Raw genomic sequence first — 17,282 nt, 5'->3', positions numbered from 1 at the left:
CACAAGGTGACGTGCAATAGCTGCTCCTACCAGACAAGCAGAGCCTTAACAAGAAGAAAACCACCGTTATGGTTCGGACCAATGTTGTCACTATCGGTATCGGCCCTGAATCGTTTGGCCAACGATTCAGGTGAATCGGGGGCCGATACCGATTCTCAAGTGAATCGTTCTGAATAGGATGGAAAATATTTTGTTTTCATCAGAACGTGACATGTGTTAAAAACTTTAAAATAATATTAAAATAGCATTGAAAAATCATTTTAAACATTTTTTTATATTTATTAAAAAATAGACAATTCAGATTAGTATCGTATCGATTTTCTTCCGATACTGATAACATTGGTTCAGACGTCTCGTCACGGACCGAGAGGTGCCACTTTGACAGTGGCCTTATTTCGGCATTTGTAGTGTAAAACTCCATTAGTACTCCCCCTGCCCATCAAGGATAGTTTTCTGTTTGCTTCAACCATGGGGGCTAAGAATACACACCCCAGCATTGAACTCATGAACTTTTTAAGTTAACCCACCTAGTTCGGTGTGTGGAACCCTTATAGATGAGTAGCTTTGATTTTATGCTATTTTTTGGAAATTCCTGATTTTTTTTTTCATTTCAAATAGTTTTCTTGAATGTTTTGTATGGACTTTTTTGTTTTTTGGGGGCGAGGAAAACTGTAGAAAGCAATAGAGCATGATTTTTCTTGTCTTTGGGTAGGAAATCAAATGGGCCAGGTTCAGATCAGATTCAGATATGTATCAAATAAAATGGACATATCCTTGTCGTTGCAAATATAATCAAATCTGATTTCAGATCAAGCATCTTAATCAAGAGATATAGAACTGTGGAAAGCAAGTAATGATCTTTCTTGTCCTGAAGTAGGGCCACAAACGGGTAAGTTCCTATCAGTTTGGGATAGATATTCATCAAGGGTACATTTGAAAGCAAGAAAATTCTCACCTGAAGAAATGTTTGCTTATGATAAGTTTTGATATGACAAATTTTTACTTGTTTGTCTAGCATGAGAAAAATTGAATGAAAAATGTAAAAAAAATGAGAGAGAGAAAGTTGATCAGCTCTATCTTAGTGAGAGAGAAAGGTGGTTCAAGCATACCAGAGAGAGAGAGAGACGTAGAAACCATAGTAAGTGGAAGGAAGATGAAAGATGAAGATGAAGATGAAGTAAGCTCTTTTTGTGGCAGTCCATGGGATGAGATGTGTTGTGGGCGGATGTTGCCCTCATCAAAAAGAAATTTTGATAGTAAAAAAATCAGACTTTTTAGAAAAACTTTTTTTTCAAAATTTTTCTAGGGTTTGAAATTGTTGGAAAAGTTGTCATTTTTTTTCTTGCAGTTTTCCTACCATTTTCTAGCTTCCAAACATGCCTTAAGGGTGCGTTTGATGGTGTCGAAAAAAGCTTCCCAGTGAGTTTTTTGCATGTTTTGACATGAGCCCTTTGGGTGGTCATCAAACGGGCAAAAAATACTCCACCAGTTTGGGGGAGGGGTGTTCTTGAGAAAAAGAGTCCGACCCCTGGGGGCTCAACTTTTCTCTGCAGTGCTATCAAACACGCCCAAGAGTGATTGTTATCAATATCCCTTTTTTCCTTATACCATTTTGTACGAATGTACATATCGGTGACCCCTATATCTTGATCTGGGATAAATAACCAACATCAAGTTAAAATGAGTTCAAAGTTGGTCGGATGTCTAATCCAAATCCAAGCAAGACCAAATGATGAAGAGACAGAACAGACAAAGGTTGCATCGTAGAGAACATGAAACCTGTCTCTTCATATCTCTTGTTTTGATTTTTTCCCCTTTTGGTGGCATTTGCGTCACAGGACACAATGGACAGCCAAGATCATTTCATCCCATAGACTACAGTCACTACACATTGCACACCGTCTCAATGTTCGCCCCCACAGCTGATAAGTCCGGTGCAGCGGTACACTGTTGGTGTGCAATGTGATTGCACCTGATCCGACCTCCGTTCCATGTGGGATTAACATACATCCTGGATTAACTCCAGTGGTAGGTGTCGGTAGCAGGAGGGTGTGTCCTCTTCGCCGGAGTTGTTTGCTTCCCTCTATCTATAGGAAGCAAGTGCTGGCAGGCAGGGCCAGGCTTACATGTTTGTGTTCCATTTGGGTTGGAGTAGGGGTGTCAACTGGTCGGGTTTACCCAGACCCAATCCAAACCAAACCCTATAGGATCTGGGTATGGTGACAAATAAGAAGACTCGATTAAGACCCGGATATGGATCTGAAGGTCAGATTAATACATGGACCCGGTTATGGCTTGTAAAATTTTATTCCAGACTCGCGGCCGACGCAAGTTTCCATTAAGACTCACAATTTTTCAATGTAAAATTGATAAAAAATATTATTTTACCGGATATGGTCCAGGTCTGGTTCATGGGGTCTGGGTATATCTCTTACAGTAGATCCAATTAGACCCAGGTTCAGACCCGATACCATACCTGAAAATCTGGTCCAAGTCTGACCGGGATTCAAATCGGACCTCCTTATTTATCACCAAACACTGACTCTATAGGGTTTGGTACGGGTTGGATCCGGGTCAAACCCGATCCATTGACACCCCTATGTATGACACACACACACTCTCTCTCTCTCATAATGTTACTTGTTGGTATTCCATTAAGCTAATAACTTGTTAGCCCTACTAATTTCGAACCACAGTCATAAATCTCACTCTTTCAATTTTTTTGCACTCGAAATGTAGCTAGAAAATTGAAAAATTTTGTTCTTTAAATATCAGTAAAATCTGCTCACGTCTAATTAGAACAAGATGCCGATTGTCCAAAAGTTTGGGCTTCGGGTAATTTAAAATCCTTGATATCATACAAGGCAATTCCTTCTGTTTTAGCAATATTGTCAGAATCTGTTTTAAAAAAAAATGGAAAATAGGACTGAATCAAGTCAAATCGAATCGACTTGAATCGGACCATTTGAACAATGATTTTTAACAAAAATCAGAAAATTTCAAAAATGTCAGCTATAAGATGTTAGAATTATTGAAATTCATAATAAAGAAACATTTAAATTTGTTTTAGGGTAAATATCATCACTTTTCAGCTTAGGCCACTTTGAAAAATATGGGAATAAAGTTGGCATATTTTTAAAATGTCATCAATATTCCTTTCATGTGTTTTAAATGAAAAAATTCTCGAAAATTAAAATAATTAACCAAAAAATCGAAGGGGTTTGGGCTCGACTCAGCCCAAATCGGTTTCCAACAACATCGATTCTTAGAGAGATCTGATCCATCTTCATGTGTTAATTGGAAGTTCGGGTTGGACCATTTCAAACGAACTTCCACTAAATCTTCATGATCCTTCTATCATGCTAATAGAGTTGCCCTATGTAGGCAACTAAACGGCATAACTAAGGGACTACTTTTGCTTGCTGCTTGTAATTCCTACTTTATAGAGTTATCCCATAAAGGTTTGGAAATAAGGATCCGTTTTCATATATGAAAGTAAATTGCATATGAAAATGAATCATAGTGTTTTAAATCCCATGGAGTACTTATTGGTGTTTGTTTCATACTATATAAAGGGGAGATAGTCCAATTTGCCGTGCTAGTTTTACACTATGAGAGTTGGAGTCAAGCCATATCCAGACTTCGTATTATGTTTGACTCTGTATCCAAACCTATTGGATCCATATATTGTTTTTAAGTAATGATACCCATTGGACCCATATATCATTTTTAAGCAATGGTATGTGTTGGATATTGATATCTATATAAGTGGATAGTTCATACTCAATCAAGTTTGGATTACAGATATTCTATCTGAAACTGGATCCAAACTTCAACTTTGTTTAATATGGACTCATTTAAGTTGTACCATGTTTAGAAGTTAAGTGGGGTCTATACACACACACAAAGAGAGAGAGAGAGAGAGAGAGCAAAGAAGTACAACATTACCACTCATGAACAAAATGTTGAACCCATGAATCAGACAAACAAAACGGGCGCCGCTGGCCTAGAGGGCGGCAAAAGAGGGAGAGCGTCAATAGGAGGGAGCGGGAGATCCCTAAGATGCATACACAGGATCGCATAAACATTCACCAAAATTTTATGCACCAGATAATGGATGTTAACTAGAATTTGACAAAAATGAGCATTGTTGTGTGCCATCCAAACAAACCACAAAGAGGTAAGCAACCATGTCTGCCAGATCAACCTCCACCTTGTGTTATGTCTAATACAAACCGGGCCCAAAATCAGATCGAGTGCAAAGAACTCCTCCTTAACAAACACTTCTGGATGCCTCTAGGTTCTGTTAAAGAGTTCCACAAATATTAGGCAAGACCAGAACAAGTGAAATGTAGATTCTTTCGCAGTTTGACAAAGCACACACTAACTCGAGAGTTGAAGGCCTCACTTCTTTAAATTACTGTAGGTCTGAATCCTATCGTGCAAAATTAACCAAGCCAGGACCCAAGAATGGGGAGAATGTTCCTTCGCACAAAGCACACTCTCGGGCAACCAATCAGCCCTCGGGAAGAGCAACGATCTATAGACTTTGGAGGTGAGAAACTCCCTGCTTGGCGCCAGCGCCCAGTGCAACTAATGACCAAATTTTTTGGAGTCCTCAAAATGGTCTCTGAAGAAGGCTAAAGCCCTCAACCATAATTTATGCAAGTGCGAGAATGTCAAACCCCGGGTTCCCAAGCGAATTGGGATAAGAGCAGGAGCCCCATATTTAGTAAGAAGCAAACGAGCACAAGGGTTATCTGGTTGGAGGGCTAGCCAACATTGCTTGGCGATAAGAACAATGCTCTGCAGTCTGGGCGCATGAGCGCCTAAGCCAACCATATGCCAAGGTAAGACCACCAAACACCAACTAATCAAGTTGTGTTTACCCTTGAGTTGACACCCAAACCATAGAAAACCTGCCAGCAAGCACGTCAGCTGCTTCTCCACTCTCACAGGCATCACAAACATAGACATGAAAAAATCTGGAATAGTGGAAAAAATATGTTTGACAAAAGTCATACGGCCAGCAATAGAGAGATAAGACGACTGCCACAATAGTAATTTGCACTTCACTTTTTGAAGCGTCAGAGCCCATGCAGCAGAAGAGAGACACTTCACTTGTAACGGCAAGCCCAGGTACATTATAGACAACTCAGAAATAATGTAATTATAAATCCTCCTCCCAGCTGCAAGCATAGTGAACTGAACATTGAACATAGTAAGAGAGCATTTGTTCTCATTCAGAGAAAACCCAAATAGAGAGAGGAAGAAATGAAGGATAAGCTTGAACCTAAGCATCTGTTGAACATTTACACGACAAAAAATGATCATATTATCAGAATAAGTAAGAATATGACTAGGGAAGTCCGGAACCTGCAAAGGATCAATGAATCGTGATGTCGCGGCCCTCTTAATCAAGGCCACAAGACCCTCAACAATCACATTGAACAACAAAGGCGAGAGAGGGCACCCTTGCCGCAGACCTCACCCCAACTTGAACCGGTCTCCTCTAACACCATTGATATTTAACATGGCCCAGGCATTTGAGACTAGCTCCCTCACACAACCAGAAAAATGATGACCAATACCAAAATTTGATAACGTTTGAAATAAGAAGGGTTAATGCACGAAATCAAAAGTTTTGTGAAAATCTAATTTAAGGACAAAATACAGCTGACTGCTATGCTGCAAGGAATGAACAACCTTGGACGCCATGATGATCGAGTGCTGGACCCTCTTATTACGGATGAAGGCAAACTGAGAGTCTTAAAAAATTTGGTGAGCCACCGATTTCATCCAATTTGTCAAAACCTTGGCAAACATCCAATAGAGAGCACTCATAACCAAGATCGGTCAGAACCGAGAAATATCAGTGGCCCCATCGTCTTTTGGAATAAGCAAAATAATAGCTACGCGAAAATGATAAGGCAATCTGGAGTTACGATAGAACTCGTCAAACATGCTCACCACGTCTAACTCAACACAATCCCAAAAGATTCTGAAAAAGTCGACATGAAAGTCGTCAATACCAGGTGCTTTCCAACCTAATAGATCCTTAATGGCCCTAAAAATCTCATCTTCAGAGAACCTCCTTTGCATAAATCTAGCTTGTTCATGCTGAATCGACCCAACTAGGACATTACCAATGACACCCTTCGCAGCAAACAAAGCATAATATAAAGCCTTAAAATACAGCGTGACTGCCTGATTAACATGCTGATTGAGATAGGGAACACCCCCAATAAAGATGAAAGGAACAATCTTCCTCCTATGACGATGGGCAGCATATGAGTGAAAAAATTTAGTGTTGCTATCACCAGTCGCAAGCCATTTCACCCTAGATCTCTGTTTCCAATGAATTTCCTCTTTGACCCTTCAGCTTTTCAAGAACATAGTTAACTCTAAGGACTTGACCTGAAAACTGAGAAGTTGCAAATCAGAGAGAGTCAGAGGAAGACATAGACTGATACAACGCAGAAATCTCATGATCCCATGCAGCCATTTGCTGAAATCTCTCTATATTATGACTATGAAGCCAGACCTTGATATCCTTAGCTAGACGAGAAAGCTTCTTTTGGACCCAGAGAGCCGCCCAATGCTCATCAGAAGGTTTGTTCCAAGAAATAGCAATAACCATGTGAAAATCTAGCTCCTAGAGCCACCATTCTTCAAACACAAAGCTCCTGGTGGATTTAAAGTCATCCCCCCAATGAGTGATGATTTGCTCATGGTCCGAGATTGAGGGAGCAAGCAACGCATACTTAACGTCGGGAATGAAGTCCAGTAAATTAGGAGTGACAAAAACCCTGTCAAGAACCCGACAATACGGGCGAGACCACCTATTCGACCAAGAGAAATGCTCCCTGATTAAAGGGATAGGGTATAGGAGATACCGATGAACAAAGTCTTGGAAACCTCACACAGAGGGATTAGGAATGACAAGGTTATTAGAGTCATGAATATATAGCAAACAAGTGAAATCCCCCATAAGAAGGTGACACTCCGCGCTAGAAACAATGACCCTATCTAAGTCATCCTAGAATGCGGGTCTCATGGCAGTTAGATTAGGGCCATAAACAACTGAAACCACGACCCTTCTACCAACTGCCTGCAAATTGAAAGCAACAGACAAAGTTAAAATACCCATGTCCAGCTGAGATAAATTTAAAGACTGCTTCCTCAAGATAAGGATACCTCCCGCATGGTTGACCGCAGGCTTAAAGAAATGATCAGCTCCCTGCCAGATGCTAGTGGTGATCGCGAAGGGGATGACTTCCATTTTAGTTTCACATAAAGCAAGCAAGCAAGTCGGGCTTCTCCTCCCTAACCCAATTAGCCAAAAACAGGCATTTCGTGGGACAATTCAGGCCCCTAATATTCCAATAAACAGTTTTTATGGCACAAAATCTGGAAAAACCTGGGGCTGGTGGGACCGAGATGACCTTCTTAGATACCTAACATCGATAGCCGAAACAATTGAGGAAGACCTCCTACTTTTTCGCTGACCATTTATGATTTGTTGAACACTCCCGACACTAACAAACGACCTCTAGTGACCATTGAAAATGCCCATCTGCTCACAGTCTGTTCCATCGAAGTGGCAAAGAGAGTCCCCAATAATAGCAGAGATAGTTGAAATCATAGAATCCATGCCAGCAGATATAGCTTGCAACTGCGATAAGGAGAGAGATATCCAGCAACGTCGACAACCTCAACACCCAGGGGTTGTGGATTGGAACGCTGCCGAAGCAAAGGCGTAAACAAGTGGCTAACCTGACCCCACGCTGGACTACCGAATGAAACACTGTTTGGCGAAAGATCAAAAGTTGGGGCAGAAGAAAAAACCTCAAAGACATAATGTGATAAAGGAAGATGACGCGAAATTGAAAAGCCAAGCACCATGCATCTGATTGCTAGGTTGGTTCTGGCATTAAACGCAAAAAGATTGATAACCAAATAATCAAAACGTCTGAAGGGAAAAATAATGAGGGACGATGGCAAAATTGTTCTTTGCCCACCACACACAAGCGTGCCCAACCGTGCCTCTAAGCTATTACGAGAAGAGGCACAATTAGAAGCAGACACCAAGCCCCGAGCATGAGAAATAATGAGTAAATGAACTCCAGGAGAGAAAACATTGCTAGCAAGGCCAAATTTATGTGGGCCCACTCTTGGCAGAACTTTTGATGACGATGAAGGCAAAATCATCCTATGCTCCTTACGAGCATGCCTACCCAATAGCGCTGCCAATCTACCTCAGGAATCAGTGCAATAAGAATCAGACACCGAGCTCCATACAAAAGAAATAATGAGCGACAAATTTCCAAGAGATGAAACATTGATGGCAGAGCGAGATTTTTGGGGGGGCACCCCTGGCAGAACTTTCGACGGCTGAGAGATGCCATCATACGTCGGAGATGGGGCTAGCATAACCAGAGCATACAATGGAAAATAAAACCCGAAATGTTGCAGTCGGACCAGGACCTAGATAGATCCAATCTTGACTGTATAAAATGAATTCACTGGCTTCTGAAGATCGCCAATCTGCACCCACGGCCAGAAGAATAATTGTCAGGGACGCCATTTAGAATTTTGACTTGTAGGATGACACCCCAACCCATAAAAATCTTGAGTGACAAGAGTCTTCCCCGATGAATAGGGATATGAGGTGCTTAATCGCCTTTGCTTCTAGACTGGGTGACGACGAGAGAGAAAAGATGAGCCACACTTATGATAATCAAGGTGTTTCTAAAAGTCCAGAGAGAAACAAGTAGCACACCACCAATCCCTCAGCCTAGCATGACTCAACTGAGATCTGGAGAGAACAACTTGGAAGGAGCTTTGCCAAGAAGATGAGACCTGCTACCATCCCCGATCAGCAACCCATTCCGGAAGCTCACGGATGAAGAAAAGCAAAACAAGCATCGCCTTAGCAGAGCACGATTCTAGAGGCTCCCGTCTAATCGCTAGTAGAAAATGCCTGATGCCCAAAATACGAAGGGAGCCCACATCTAAGTAAGATCAGAGGATCTCTGAAAGCTTAGAGAAGAACCGATATTTGAGTCTGAAAGGCAGGACAACATCGAATCCCCACCGAAGTAGCACAAAGGCTGCACCCCAGTCATTGACAACCTCCTTAATGAAATTGAGGGCTCACTCATTGACCCTCAACGAGAGATCAGAAGCAAGCCCCCAGAAAAAGCTCGATGAGGGGTGCATAACAAAACCACGAACATCTAGATAAATAAGAGCATCGATGGTGGGGCCTACAAATCTCTAAAAAAGGGAAAGAGATGAGAGAGAGAGATGGGAAAAAACATGGACTTGTGCTAACAACAAACCATGAAAGGAAACAATGGAGCCCGAAGTCCTAATTCCGAAGGCAGATGCTCTGATTGTCATGGAAGAACGTCGATAGACGATCAGATGATCAATCCACCGCTGGGAAGAAGGAATCGCTCATTAAGCCTAGTCGAAGAGTGGAAAGAAGCTCCATTGAGGAAGACGATCAACCAAACAGAACGCAGATACTACGAGAGGTCGAAGCCTCCATCTTTGCATCCTGATCCCCTGGTGTTGGGGTTGCAGAGAGGAAAAGAGAGGGGAGCTCGAGAGAGAGAGAGAAAGAGGCACACCTATGAGGGTTGGGGACTCTATCGGTGCTTAGCTCCTCCGACGAAACTCAGCACAGGCTAGGGCCTCCGACGGTGTTTGACGTGCCCAACCGATCGGAGATGGCGATGTTGGATGCGCTTAAGTTGCAGCAGCGTTGATGGCCCAAGTGCCAAAGAGGGAAGGTTGGGGTGGACTATTTCATCTTCAATGCCTCTTTCATATGTCTCTTCTTTGTCATGAGGGAAACAATGGATGCTCATTGTAGAACCCTGTCGACCCTTCGCTCATACCCCTATCGATCAAGAACTACCGAAACCTGACGATCAAACCCCGTCGCTTAAACCCCTCTCGATCAAAACCTGAACTCTGCCACCCGATGATTTTTCTTTAGGTATGGGAGTCATCCTTTTCAGTGTTAGAGGGTTTCGAGGAAGATGGTGGTAAAGGGATCAGGTGGATAGGAGAAGGTGCGAGGGTTTTGAGGAAGATGGTTCACAGGTAGCTGTATTTGAGAAGGATGACGGTGGTCTGGCAATGGAGGAGCAACAGTTGAGAGAGGGCGCAACGGGCAAAGAGGATGTATAGCGAGGAAAGGGGAAAGTAGGGTTCCGCTCTCTCTCTCTGGCGGGTCAAACTCCGACAATGGTAATCCGTGGAGGAGGTCTGGCGTGAGCGGGGGTTCAATAATCTTCAATAATGGATCTCTCCGGCAAGGGACGATCATTGCAGGGGTCTCTCTCTGACGATGGTGGCCCCAGGGCAATGAGGTGCATTGGAAAGGAGGTCGCGAGAGAGAGACATATATATATATATATATATATATATATATATATATATATATATATATATATATATATATATATATATATATATATATATATATATATATATATATATATATATATGGAGAGAGAGAGAAGGAGGGCGAACTACCCAAAACGAAAGTCGGCCTCCAAACTCTAACGACGGTGACCCTGGTCGAAGGAAGAGCCGGCGTTGGAGGTCGGTGACAGAGGGCAAGGGTGAAGAGAGAGAGAGAGAGAGAGAGAGAGAGAGAGAGAGAGAGAGAGAGATCAAAGTTCTCGTGGGATATAACTAGGGGTGTCAACGGTCAGTTTTACCTGGACCTGACCCGTACCAAACCTTATAGGGTCTGGATATGGTGATAAATAAGAAGACCTGATTAAGACCCGAATCAGGTTCGATTAATACATGGATCCGGGTATAGTTTGTGAAATTTTATACCAGACCTGGCCCCGACCTGAATTTCGATTAAGACCCAAAAAATTTCAATGTAAAAATGATAAAAAATATTGTTTTACCTGGTCTGGTTCATGTAGTTCTTATCTGGGCCGGGTATGGTTTCTCTTAGTCTGGGTCTGATTAGACCTGGATCCGGACCCAATATCATACCCGAAAATCAGGACCAGGTCTGGTTCTACCTGGGTCCCAGCCAAACCTGACTGTTGACACCCCTGGATATAACTGACTTACTGTGGTCTTTCCCAGCCTTATATAACTTGTTGTGGTCTAGTTAGGCTGGGCTGGCCTAACCTACCTTGAGCGTTGGCATGGTCTAGTCGTCCGTATCATCTTTACCTCCCCCACAAATAACATCCACGCCTAATTAATTACTCTACCAAGAGAAATCACCATTAATTTAGACACAAAAGATTGGGTTTACATCAGGCCAATTCCAAAACTAACAACAATATTCAACAAATTAGATACAATTAAATAAGCTGTTAAATGCTAATCCTTCAACTGTGGAGCCCGGCCAAGAACGGCACACCGGTCTGGGGCAGCCATGCACTTCCATCGATAAAAGTACCGACGGTGAAAGCTCTCGCCTGCAACTCGGATCCAAGCACGTGAAAACCCTGCCACTTGACCCGGCCTCTAAGGTTCGAACCCGGTCCATGGTTCTCATACTCCCCATAGTAGACCGTGGCATCATAAGCGTGGTCAACCCACTCGAGCCACCCTTCAGGCTGGATGAGGTTGCCCATGAAGGTCTGCATGAAGACTGTCCGGGCATACGGTTTCCAAGGTCGGCCCAGGTAGGCCGGGTAATTCGAGACGACCGGGGCTAGGTCCGAAGTCGGGTGGATCCAGGAGTTGTGTATGACAAAGCCAGTATTCTGATTAGCGTCCTTACGTCCCTGTGCGGTGATGGAGATCTTCTGGTTGGGAAGCGGCTTCCGAGCGTAGATGTTGCAGTTCTGGAAGACGGCCGCACCGTTGCCGAAGATGAAGTCGACGGTGCCGTAGATGAAGCATTCGCGGTAGAATTGGCGGAGGGAGTGGGAGTAGAGTGTGTCCTGGTAGCCCTCTATGCTGCACCCGAAGAAGGCCGACCGGTCCGAGTCGACCCGCAGGGCCACGGCTTGGCCACTCTGTGGCCCGGCCGTGTTTCGGAACGTGATGTCTCGGGCTACGAAGCCTGCTCCCGAGATAGCTGCAGACGATGACAAACGGATTCATCTCAAAAGAAGAAAGGAGGAAGAACTGCAAAGAGGAAACGGCTCGTCTGTGCCATGTCTGTGAATGGGTTTGGATCCCTACCCAGGCCAACCCGGGAAGAAAGCCCGTGAGTACGAATCAGGATCAAACCCATAAATCAAGTTCCATGATATCACACTGCCAGATGGATAGAATCAGCGGTACTTTTAGAATTAACAAAGTATAAAGTTGACACATTAATATCATGGTTGAACTAGATTTGATAAAATCTGGATCGTGAATGATCCAAATCCGGATCCAATTTTTAAGCCGCAAGGGTGAACCCAAATCCAACATTTTGATGAGCTCAATTGTGAGAGAGAGAGAGAGAGAGATTACCAAATGTGGCACTGCGGAAGGTGGTGAATCCCTGCAAGAAGTTCCTGTTTCCAGAGATAACTGTGACTCCCCTCCCCTCGCCAATCAAGACTATGTTGGTCTTCTTCTTCTTTATCTGCACATATTCTCTATACACCCCACGCTTCACATGAATCACATACTTCCTAGCACTATGGTTAGGAGCAGCATCTATGGCTTCCATGATAGAGGTGTAATTCCCGTTACCATCCATCGCAACCACGGCATCAACATTTTGCTTCGGTCCCATGCGGAAGAACTGCCGGTCATCGGCATGAAACCAGGCCGGAAAACCATGGTCGACGGTCGAGAAATTGACCCAGGTGGCCGGTTCTATAGGCAGGCTGTGCACATTACGCACCATTGCTAACATACTACCTACTACTAGTGTTATATGGTCCAAGTGCCCCTTTATGTACTCCCCTACTTGGCTGCGTGTGCCCATGAAGCCTTCTAGGCACGTATCTTGGTTGCCTAATGCAGCACTCAGCCATGAGACCACATCTGCTGATGAAGACCTAGAGTGCAATGTGTTCAGTTTTGACAAAGACCAAGTGAGTTCTTGGGCTGAGAGGTCAAGAAGCTCTATGCAATCCCTCACTGCAGTTTGCTCTCTTTGATCCACTGACAATGGCATGAAGCCATAGATCGAGTTGATCGCCGTTTGAACCTTACCGATCGTCGCGTTCATTGCGATGCCAAGGATCGATATCGATCCGTCGACGCGATCATATTCATTTTGAGAAACAGGGTAGTGTGTTAAAGGAAATGATTGAACCAGGTAAAGAAAGAGGAAGAGACCCAGAGGAAGAAGAGACCTTGAAGGCGGCCAAGCCATGGTCACAATTTGGTAGTTGGTGTTTCTTCACGTCTGTGATTCGTGGTCCACGATCATATATGTAAATAGCCAAGAGAGGAATTATATGTGCCTTGCTACCTAAACATGCTTTTCCATTCATTCAAGATTTGGTGCAGCCCAGACAAATTGTAAAGTTTCACATGAATTCTTTGTATTCTCCGCATAACTTTGCTATGTCAAAAGCGCCTTTTAAAGGTTCTTTCTTGCTTACCCTGCTTCCTTTTGTTCTCTTTTATGAGGTTCCTAATGAGGGTGTTTGGATGGCACACGAAAGACCAGATTTGGGTAGTTGTAGGCACTCCAAAAGATCTGTTATCTCATGGACTTTCAGATTTATACAACACTTCTCGGAGGCAGCAGGAAATTCTGGGTGATATGGCATTTTAACACGTATCCAAGTTGGAATCAGGTGCAATGCCATTGCACAAATTCAATGTGACACCACATCTCTTTGCACGATGCGTGTTGCTGGGTCCCACAAAATGTGCCAAGAATGGCTAATGTTCGTGGGTCCCATAGTCCGAGTTGGACAGGTGTTATGCAGCCAGGCAGTGGAGCATCACATTTTTTTGTGCAATGCAATTGCACCTGATCGGCCCTCATGCTGGTACCAAGTGAAAACCCCTTGTCTTTCTACTAAAGGCAGAATGGTTGGGAAGCAGATCAGATAAAATGTTTTATGTAAAAGGTCAACATGAAAGTGTAGGCATGTAAACGGTTTGGATTCAGTCCGGATACGGCGAAATACCATATTCAGGCTAATCGGAGATTAGAATTCAGATGGAGAAAAGCTCACATCATGTCTGAATTTTTACAAGTAATTGGATGAAAATATCCATCAAATCCGCTTATCGGTCTGATTCAATAGCAAAATTCAAAACCATATCTGAATCTGATTACAATCAAATATGTTTTGTGCTTAAAAATCTGACTAAATGCAGTTAGATCCAGTTGAATATCAGAAAATCCGATCCATGGACATCCTTATGAAAGTGCCACCTATCTTGCCTAGAGGAACTGATCACCAGCAGAACGAGTACAGGTGTCATGTCCTGTATTGGCATTTTATTTCAACCTTGTGAAACGCCATTTTACTCAATCCGCTCTTAAATGGTTGGATTTTGTAGTTCTATCCATGCCCCACATTGGGATAAATAAAACTACAACCATTTTTCACACCGAACTCATCATCCACCTAAACCATTAATATGGTCCCCAAGGCATCAAGCATCGCTGTGATACCCAAGCTCATGCCTGTCCTAGGATGAAAAGGGAACAGAGGGAATGCTTGGTTGGTGCAAGCAACGAATATGGTTGCAACATACACTACTTTTGGTTGGGTACCCCTTATTATCACCAAGCCGTAGGGCACCCCTCACTATTTGTTTAACAACAGTAGAAAACAAAGATGCTCAAACGTGATGCATGATTTGGTTCCCAATCTATGAACTATCATTTAATAAAAGCTCTATGTTGAAATCATGTTAAAGCAAAATAGATTGGGCACAAAAAACTGTGGTCATCAATTGGATGGCACCTCAACACATTGGTGTGATTTTTAAATGCCAACAGTTTCAAATGTCAGCTAATAAAGTGTCCTATTCTTCAAAACTTCTTTCCATTCCAACCACTCCCCTGGAATCAGTAACTTTATGACAGGAAGATTTATGTGTTGTTGTTCCGTCCAAAATGATAGAGGGCGTTGCTTTTCAAATTGTTTCTTTTGTAGTGCTGAATATGATACGCATGACCAATAATCACTATTTTGTTGGACATAACGGATCTGGGTTCAACTCATTAGGTGATCCAGTTTGACATCATTAGTGAGACTCTTACTAAGCCACATAATGGAGAGTTAGTGGGTAGGAGTTATGTGAGTGTGGAGAGACCACATTCACATAAGTGTCTTTTTCTCCAGTTATATAAGAGAGTAGGCTGTCATGAAGATGATGAGACATTCATAGCTATTAGCCTACCCAAATTCTACATAAGGTTAAGGCCTAGGCTCATCGTGGGCGTCAACCGACTAAGGAAAACACATCGAGCATCCACACTCGCACACCATGGCGTCTTCAGGTCTGCTTTCTGTGTTTGATTCTGCAGATACACCAACATTGGGTTATGAGCCTACCACACTTTCGTTGCGCGTGGTTCAAGCATTTTTTCGGCGTATCTACAGGCTTGGGCCTGTTGGCAATTTTTGCGCTGACAGTCGACTGCGATGGTCACCGTGGGGCGACGTAAGTCACAGGTCAATGACGACAGACACCGTGAGGTGACTATTTTTTCGACAGTCTATCGCCGTGAGGCGACTGCTATATACTGAAACTATCATCGTGCACTACAAGCAAATAGGTTGTTAATGACGGAATTTCGTGACAGAATAATTCCGTCGCTAGTTAGCGACGGATTAACGAGAGAAAAACATCCGTCGCTATAATCAATGAAATTTAGGAACATAGCGACGAAAGATATCCCGTCGCAAAAACCGTTGCTAATTAGTGACGGATTTTGCGACAAAATATTTTGTCGTAACGGACGCAACATTTAGCGACGTCATTTGCGAAGAACTATTTTCCGTTGCTAATTAGTGACGGAATTGGCGACAGAATATATTTCGTCGCTATGTTCGTAAATTTGATTTACGATAGCTTAGCGACGGAATTAATCAGTCGCCAAGCCATCGCGAATTGTCGCATAAACCTAATCCCAGACCTCTTTTCCTTTTCTTCTTTCGTTACTCACGCTCCCGTCGTTCGTCGGCCCCACCGTCCGTCGTCTGCAGGCCCCGCCGCCCGGAGACAGGTATTAAGGGGGTCCCCCCCCTCCCCCCTGCGTTTTCCGGCAGGGGGTCGACCCCCATGCTTTTTTCGACAGGGGGTCGACCCCCTGCCTGTTCCTGCAGGGGGTTAACCCCTTGCCGGAAAGGCAGGGGGTCGACCCCCTACCTGTTCCCGCAGAGGGTTCACCCCCTGCCAGAACAGACAGGGGGTCGATCCCTTGCCGGAACAGGCATGAGGTTAACCCCCTATGTTCCGGTAGAGGGTCGACTCCCCTGCCGAAACGCAGGGGGTCAACCTCCTATGTTTCGGCAGGGGGTCGACCCCCTGCAATTTCCGACAAGGGGTCGACCCCCTGTGTTCCTGCAGGGGGTCGACCCCCTGCGGTTTCGGTAGGTCATTGCGTATTGGGCTTCTCAAGGCCTATGCAAAATATTTTCATTTGACTCATTTTTTTTTGTGACTTAATTTTAAAACAGTGTTTTTTTTGTGCAGATTTCTCAATGGAACCAGCTTGTGCTCACCCACCCGTGGTAAGTAAGTGACAAAAAAATTGCAAATCGGATAAATACCCGTGGTGAGTAAGTGATTCAAGCGTATCATATGTTATTTAATTTATTAGATGTAACACTTTATTGCTGACACACTCACTTAGTTGTTGATATTTAGGGTTGCTTTGTTGGAGTTCGGAGATCATGCTGAGCATGATTTTAATGTATGAATACGGAAGTGTTCTTATTTTTGGAGTACGGAGTCCATGCTAGGCATGGTAGTAGTTAGTGGAATATTGAAGTGTGTTTGATGGAGGTACATGTTTGCCATTTGTTTGATATGAATGATTACGATGTATTGTAATGTTTGATGTAATTGTATCCATGCTTGTATGTAGTTACTTTCAATTTGATTATGGCTTCCATGTGAAATTGTATAATGAAAGCATGCTTCAAATGATTGTATTGTGTCATTAATAGTTTGCACATGAAAATATTAAGTTATCAATGCATGCATCATAATTCTTGTTATTGTATGACATCATATATTGCATGATAAATTTGATATTTTCTTTATCAAAGCATTTTGATGGTTCTCTTTTAATTGGTTAGGTTATTATTCGTAACATCATAAGAAAATGACTGCAAACCGTGAATAGATGTACCGTAGGATAG

General features: G+C 43.2%; 1 pseudogene; it reads right to left on the bottom strand.

Annotated features, from left to right (window-relative positions):
* Positions 1 to 11,378: 11,378 nt before the first annotated feature.
* On the bottom strand, positions 11,379 to 13,315 carry LOC149844247 (pectinesterase pseudogene; annotated as a pseudogene).
* Positions 13,316 to 17,282: the final 3,967 nt, after the last annotated feature.

Source organism: Nuphar pumila, chromosome 3 (assembly GCF_984573655.1).
Source record: "Nuphar pumila chromosome 3, dmNupPumi1.hap1.1, whole genome shotgun sequence".
NCBI lineage: Eukaryota > Viridiplantae > Streptophyta > Magnoliopsida > Nymphaeales > Nymphaeaceae > Nuphar > Nuphar pumila.
Note: the sequence above shows the minus strand (reverse complement) of the source record. Positions and strands in the feature narration are given on the sequence as shown.